Below are 8,882 nucleotides of genomic sequence, written 5' to 3'. Positions count from 1 at the left end.
CAATAATTAAAAGTAAACTCCCTACATTTACCAAATTTTGCATTACATTATGATGAGGTTGCTGAAAGCTATTTTTTTGTATAACGAAGTTTCAGATATAGCGTGTCATTTATTTAACCAGGAACTTCACTTAACGTTACTCTCAAAATTTAGTATTTCAGATTAAGTAATTCCAAACTCAGTGATTTCTGACTAATTTATTTTTTCGTGAACTGCTGTCTTGTGGAAAAGCGTGACAACATTTCTGTGATCACGCTAGTGATTAAGTGCTCAATTTTCTTTGCCATTCTGGACATTTGTGTGCCTTAGTAGGCTGATGATGTCGAATTATCTCTTTTCTGCTAGTATGCTTTCTTTTGTATCAAATATTACGTGGTACCTTTTCCCCCCTGTGTGGTTCATGAGCGATTGCACTAAACTGCAGAAATTTTAAAATTATTATCAGTATTTAGTTTAGGTTTACGACAAATTCTTCTTCGGAAACGTCCGTTGTTCACTTTCCTCCTATTAACTGGTATTATTTTTCTTCGGTAACTACAGCACTACTCACTGCAAAATTTCATTAGGCATTTGCAGATACGGTTTATTATATCACAATACAGGATATCGAATAGGAAGAGAGAGATTACATACCTCTGCTTGAATCTGTGGTTATTCGCACAGTGAGCATATTCCTTACTTCAAATACACTATATGATCAAAAGTATCCGAAAACCCGGCTGGAAAAACCTTACAAGTTCGTGGCGCCCTCCATCGATAATGCTGGAACTCAATATGGTGTTGGCCCACTCATAGCCGTGATGACAGCTTCCACTCCGGCAGGCATACGTTCAGTCAGGTGCTGGCAGCCAATTCTTCAAGGAGTGCTGCACTGAGGGGAGGTATCGATGTCGGTCGGTAAGGCCTGGCATGAAGCCGGCACAAAGGATTCAGGTCAGGGCTCTGTGCAGGCCAGTCCATTACGCCGACCGGTGTGGCCGGCGGTTCTAGGCGCTTCAGTCTGGAACCGCGTGACCGCTACGGTCTCACGTTCGAATCCCACCTCGGGTGTGGATTTGTATGATGTCCTTAGGTTAGTAGGTTTAAGTAGTTCTAAGTTCAAGGGGACTGATGCCCTCAGATGTTAAGTCGTGCTCAGAGCCATTTGAACCTGTCCATTACAGGGATGTTACTGTCGTGTAACCACTCCGCCAGAGGCCGTGAATTATGAACAGGTGCTCGACCGTGTTGAAAAATGCAATCGCTATCTCTGAATTGCTCTTCAACAGTGGATGCAAGAAGATGCTTAAAACATCAATGTAGGCCTGTGCTGTGACTGCGCCACGCAAAACAACAAGGGGTGCAACCCCTCCATAAAAACACGACGACATCGTAACACCACTGCCTCCGAATGTTACTGTTGGCACTACTCACACTAGTTGATTACGTTCACTGGGCATTTGCAATACCTACACTCTGCCATCGCATCACCACATTGTGTACCGTGATTCGTCAGTCCACACAACAGTTTCCCAGTATTCAATAGCGGGGCGTCGTTTGGCATTGACCGGCATGATGTGTGGCTTATGAGCAGCCGCTCGACTGTGAAATACAAGTTTTTTCATCTCCCACCCAACTGTCATAGTACTTGCAGTGGATCCTGATGCAGTTTGCAATTCCTGTGTCATGGTCTGGATTGTTGTCTTCTTATTACGCATTACGACCCTCTCCAACTGTCGGCGGTCTCTGTCGGTCAACAGACGAGGCCGGCCTGTACACTTTTGTGCAATATGTGTACCTTCACGTTTCCATTACACTATCGCATCGGAATCAGTGGACCTAGGGATATTTAGGATTGTGGAAATCTCAAGTACAGGCGTATGACATAAGTGACACCCAATCAGCCGACCACTTTCGAAGTCCGTGAGTTCCGCGGAGTGCTCCATTCTGTTATCTCACGATAGCTAATGACTACCGAGTTCGCTGATATGGGAGTACCTGGCATTAGGTGCAGCATAATGCACCTAATATGAAAAATGTATGTTTTTTGGGGTGTCCGAATACTTTTTATCACATAGTGCCTATTCTTTGGCTTTGTACAATAGCAAACCCCCTGACTAGGCCAGCGTTTTCACTATATCTTAGTTACAGTAGTCCTTTCTAATTAGTTGATTTGAATTAATTCTTTGACATTTATTTGAGTGACAACATTAATGTAATAATGAAAGGTACATTTGAAAGAAATTAAAACACAAATACATTGTGGTTACAGAACTAAGCATGCCAAAATTGTATTAGGCACTATGACGTTGTCTTACACATGTCGAACGTTTCATTGATCTGTAGTATCAAACAGAGATTCAAAGAGATCTCCAAACAAGCAAAAAACATTGACTAAAACGGTTTACTTTTCAACATCATTAAATTAGAAAGTGTAGGTAAGTATTTCACACTGTTTTTGGTACAATCATCATGACATACTCACACACTAAATATTTTCTCTCATACATATTTGTATGCACAAATAGTGTTATTACATAACTTATCGTTTACTTTAACAATCCGTTGAAAATATGAGGGTTGGAACTTAAATAGTGGCAACTATTTATTCACAACCGATACAAAAGAGTTACACGTTCGCACTTGTTACTGTTCTTCAAAGTAGTCACCAGCGAGGTATAGGTCCCGTTGCCAGCGATGTGGAAGGCGTAGTATACCAATAGTAGAACCTGTTCTGTTGATGGTGCGAATGGAGCGGTCTACGGCCTGTCGAAACTCTGGAACAGTTCTGAAACGAACATAATCTCCTCATGTGTAAAGCTGATACTGTCATGAAATACACATTTCGTAATTTTTTCAATGTAAGCTACATATTTTCCTATGCCCTATGGTTGTTTTGGATATATGTCCTGAAATACCTCCACAGTTCACGCATGTAGTGTTCTGAATGTTACCTGACGGATGGCATGCCAGTATGTGAATAACCTCTATACCCTTTTCTTTCACACCTTCAGTGTAAATTTTGGATCTGAACTGAGGTCCATTATCAGATGATATTCCTTTTGATTTCCCTATTTTTATGAAATAATCGTCGTGCACTTTACTAAACAGGCCTTTAGCTGTGGCCCTACATAAAGTACACAGTTTCACAAATTCTGCAAAGGTATCTGACACGGCGAAAGTATATGGAAAATTACTAGTCGTCTTGGGTAGCAGAATTTAAATCCCCATTGCCAGGATTTCTAAATTATCTTTAGGATTAATACACGGCATGGGACCACGACCATTTACATTTGTCATTTTCGTATGCTTGTACTCTGTCAGTCACTCGCCTGATTACATTACCAAAACTTACTCAGATTTTTGTCTACACACTTTTTGTCCCAAAGTGATCAAAGGCTAACTAAAAATAATCAGTTATCTCCAATACATCACTATTTGGCCAGTTTATGCTAGTTTTCCCTATCTGTATTCTTTTGTGAGTGTGGTACACCACCATAGATCTTATAATACTTTCCGAAACCTCTCATCTTTTTCATTTTGGAGTCGACATCGGTCCTAACTGACTTCATGCTCATTTGGTGCCGACGTATGTTCATACATCTATTTTCTTTCTCCCTCCAGCATCCTTGATATACATTGCTTTAAATATTAACTCTGAATTTTCCTGTTAATTGTCCCGTCCGGATGATATGTTAATCCCGACAATGCATCAGCTACACCGCCGTCTACACCTCTTACATGACACATTTTGTAGTCAACATTTTGTTTATAAAACGCCCGTCTCCTCAATCTGTCGTGCAATAATCGACAGCTCTTTAAAAATGTTAACACCTTATGGTCAGTACGCACTACCACTTAATGCCCCTTTAAGTCATCTTCACATTTTTTTAAAATTTCTGTATAATAGTCACAGCTTCTTTTTCTGACATTCTGTAATTCCTTTCGTATTTGGTCAAGTGTCCTACATGAGAAAACTATGCATCAACACTCCTTGTCCTCACATACTCCAACTTCTTGGAAAATATGAACTCTGAAACCCTAATCACATGCATCATTTCCCATATGAAATGGTTTCGCCAGATCTGGATGATGTAACCGTAGGTAATTAATAAGTCCTTTCTTTAACTTCGCTAAAAGCTACTTGCCATTTCTTGTTCCAAATAAACAAACTATTTTTCTTAAGTATACTGCACAGATGAGGATCATTAAAGCTTGCCTCTCTGTATCTACGATAAAAACTGTAAACAATAAGGAATACTTGAAATGGATTTTTTGGTTCTTGGTTCTGGGCAGTTTCTTCGCCTCTAATTTTCGTGGGACTTTCGTTATCTCTGAAGTCGTGACAATATGGCCTAAAATCTCTGTGTCTTTTTTTCGCAGATTCATATTTTTTTATTCGTGACATTATTTCATCACATCTTATTTTTGGTAAAACCTCGTTTAATAGTTCACAGTATCCATCTATGAAGAAGTCACTATCCGCAAATAGTTAACAAAGGCTTTAATTCTGGCGACAGGAACTTTCCCTAGCACATGATACAGGACTCAGATGAATGCTGATACATAAGTATTTAATCTGGAAGGAATAACGATACACTGATAGCATTTTCCTGAAAACGGGATGCTCTAAGTTTTCGTGGTTCTTATTCCAGAGAGATCTCCCAATAACCAGCAGTCAGTTGAAAACTGGTCATATAACACACACTGTGAAACTTCTGCAACACGTTGTCTGCACATTCAGGACGATCTGTCTGACGTATCACAGCTTTGTTGAGATCACATGCTTCTATCCCAATTATGACACCATAACCTTCGTTATTTATCGAAGTGAGTAGATTATTGTACTGGTTCTTAGATCGTTCTGTAACATGTCATTATCCCAAGCAGTTAATCCTTTTCTGCTCTACTTCTTTCCCAGCTAATGGTACCTGGTAGACTGATCTAAAAATGGCTCATCGGTATTGTTTGAATCTCGTATTGAAAATCCCCTACCTGACTGTTTCTTTGTAAATACCACCCTGTGGTTAATCAAAACATTAACAACTGCTCCTTCTCTTCAGCACATATACCCAAAACATTTTCTACTATGGGTGCAAGTTCGTCATCATAGAAAGGTATCACATTCAACTCTTAACATTTAAGCACGTGGATCCTTCACTCAAACCTTGAGTTACATGTAATGTAATTAGAGTTAACCTTGTACCTTGATCTTCAACCCTGCTATTAACACCATAAAAACGTATTTCTCATTTACTTTTTTTCCTACGGACATGATGTTATCTTCCTATCGCCAAAATAACCACCTTGTGTGTCAACATCCAAACCACGCCCACACTACTTTCAGCACTCCATTTTGACTCCACCAAAAAATCATGCCCAAACTAAATACTCTTAATAGAAAACTGTATCAAGCCTTGAGTCTTGACTGGTTTATTACCGACACCAGTAGCATGTTACTTTTACTCCTGTAACACACATTTCAGCTATATCTGTTACAGCATTAAAATGTTCATAAAGTGATTGAGACACGACAGCAATCTGGCTCGCAGTATCAACTAACACCTGAGTCTTTGTTCCATATACTCCAACAGGTATCATATTTTGGTCACATCGTTACGTTTCGCTACTTTTATCTTCCCATAAAAGGTCTTGCCACATTTCCAAAAAGTCATCTCCTCTAAACAATTTATTTAGTGGTTCCTCTGCTTTCCCTTCTTTCTTTTGATATCAAACATGTTTCAATTTCGACATATTTAACTAATTTACCAGTTCACTCTCCCCATTACTGTCTTTTGAGAGCGAGTGACTACATCTACCATGACTTCGTATACATTATAATCCTTTACTTGACTCACTAATTTCATTTGTCTGTCACAAGCTGAGCATTCTAACTGTATACAAAAATTTCGGGCTTTCCATTCGAGTCGGTTAATTTCAGTTGAATTGGGAATGGCATCAACAAATCTTCCACTCACTTGCACTTCACGTGCCCCATGCTCCTCGTTATATTCATTAATCTCATTACCATTCCCCATTGCACACTCATTAACTTCATATATATAGCGCAGCATCATTCTCAGATTTCTCTTATGTGAACCTGCTCATGTTCACATACTTTTCTGTATCAGGTACTGGTTATAGCATCATTCTTGCCACAGTAACATTATTTTTGTTGATGGGGCAACGCAGTGTTTCCCACACCAGTTTCCCTCTCTACTGTTGAGCATCTCCATTTTCCGAACAGTGATTTTCGCACATTCGGCTATTATGATTTCCTCTCTCGCGGCCACCAATCCCGGATCTACGAAATTTCCAAACTGTGGCTAAAACTTGATAGTGGCGCCCCCCCCCCTCCGCCCTCCTCCCTTCGAGCGTTAGTTATAGGACGTTAAAATTTTTTACAAAAATTCGATATTTCGAAAAGGTGTTCATTTTGTAGCGCACTTCTTTCTGAAGACTTAGGTCAATAAAACATACATGTTCGAGGAAGTGTAATATGTGTTCTGGTGTAAAGTGTGCCAAAGTGCAGTGCCACGTCTCACAGCATAGTTCTATCACATGTCACTGTATCTGGCTCTGTGCAATTCTCTCCATTCTGTAATGGAAGCCATTAAACCTGTATTCACGACAGTGGAAATTAGAATTTCGTGTGGTGCTTCTCCTGCTCCAAGTCGGGCGATTTGCCGTCTTATCTCCTTTAAAGAACTCACAATTAGTACTGGGTGGGACTACTAGTGACTGGGAGAATAAGAAGTCTTTGGAAGATTTTTCACTCCTTATTGGCTGTTAGGTAATAACTTTCCCATTTTTGGTTAGTTCAAATGGTTCAAGTGGCTCTGAGCACTATGGGACTTAACATCTATGGTCATCAGTCCCCTAGAACTTTTAACTACTTAAACCTAACTAACCTAAGGACATCAGACAACACCCAGTCATCACGAGGCAGAGAAAATCCCTGACCCCGCCGGTAATCGAACGTGAGAACCCGGGAGTGGGAAGCGAGATCGCTACCGCACGACCACGAGCTGCGGACCCCTTTTTTGGGACGTAAAGTTAAATATGGGTGACATAAAAGCAGTAAGGGCCAGAGACAAGCTATATAGTAAACATTTCTTCAATCCTTAGGTCCCAGCATTTTTTTCTCTCTAATCTTGCTACTGCTTTACAGGGTGTGTTTTCTTTCCTGCGAAAGACTCTTGTACCTCATCAAAGTTCATCAAACGTTTTGCAACATGAAAAATGGAAATGTCGTTGTCTGGTACTGAAAAAGCTGTTAATACGAATAACACCCAAGGCTGATTTGGTTTCTCGACTTGATTACATTCATTTTCTCACTGTCAGCTAGCTAAAACCAAATAGGTCTTTCTAATATTGCAGCAATTGTAACACATGCGAAATAGTGAGACTGATTTGCACAGATGGTCGTTTCTATCCACCTCATTTACATAGATAACGCAACAGAATATTATTCACGAAGTACCAATATCAAATGCCTACTAGGTTTACTACAGTCAAAAACTTTGTTATGTGGTAGTTTCACATTTCATTCATATGCTCCAGTTTCTCAATCATGACATCGAAAACTAATAGGTTCAGTAGTACGAAATTTTAACATAAATTTGGAATCCTCATATTCTTTCTCCGTTTCTTCTCCTTCCTCATTCTAACAAACAATCTTTCTTTACTAATTCTGTAATTATTCCCGTCATTGTCAAATTTATTCTCCGCTTAACCTCAATAACCGTGCCAGAATCAGCGGTTTAATTATCCCGTGTTTATTTTCCGGCTAGGCAGTATTACGTGTTGGTACAACGTGCTTTCCGTGCTGTTCCGACAGTAGAATTAAGTGGCTGTCAGCTGGGGACTGTACAACTGACTCTTAATAGTGTAGCGATCTGGCAAAAATTTTCTGTCAAAATTTCATTTTCTTGGATACACCGAGAAGATAATATGAAATCTGTTTTACCTGTTACTCCTGTTAGTCGTTTATATCCACTGTGTTAGTCTGAATCTAAAGGATTTCGCTATTAATTACAACAATGATTATCATTCGCACTCGTAGTCAACGACATAAATTTAAGAACATAGACATTCATAAATTTTACCTAGAACAGCATGTGTAAGGATTTGCAACAGAAGTAGAATTTCACAAAAAATCCTTCGTAATATTAAGTGTATATTGACCACCTGCAGGTAACTTTAATCTGTTCGTAAACCACGTTGAAGCTGTAATGGCCCATTTAACGACCAAAAACAAAGAAATAGGGGTTGCTGGTGATTTCAATGTACATTCCTATTTCCTTAAAGACTCTCCCAATAAGAAATTATTGGAGTTAGTAATACTATCATTCAACTTAATTCCCAATGTAAAGTTCCCCACTAGGGTAGCCAATTACTCACAAACAGCCATTGATAATATCTTTATAGAAAAGTCCACTGAGCAAAATTATATTACAAAACCAATAGTCAATGGCGTCTCAGACAATGACATGCAGTTCCTTCTGTTAAATGTTAATACTGAACAGGATATAAACTCTGTTAAATCTGAGCTCAAGAGGGTAATCAACAAGCCAAAAATTTATTATTTTAGGACACTCCTCAGAGACATTCACTTGACTGATGTTTACAGTGCTCATGGCATGAATTACAAATATAACAATTTTGCTTACCTTATTCGATCACTGTTTTCCCCCAAAACTTACCAAGGTTAGAGTAAAGTCTATAAAGAAGCCATGAATTACTCATGGAAAGAGGTATCTTGTAAAACAAAAAGAAAACTGTATCTGTCAATCTGAAACAGTTCTGATGTTGATGCTATAGTAGATTACAAGAAATACTGCAAAATGTTAAACACTGTAATATGAACATCAAAGCAAATATACTACATGGAAAAGATAGTC

Source organism: Schistocerca piceifrons, chromosome 5 (assembly GCF_021461385.2).
Source record: "Schistocerca piceifrons isolate TAMUIC-IGC-003096 chromosome 5, iqSchPice1.1, whole genome shotgun sequence".
NCBI classification, from domain to species: Eukaryota; Metazoa; Arthropoda; class Insecta; order Orthoptera; family Acrididae; genus Schistocerca; species Schistocerca piceifrons.
The sequence above is the reverse complement of the archived record's forward strand: the minus strand, read 5'-3'. Positions refer to the sequence as shown.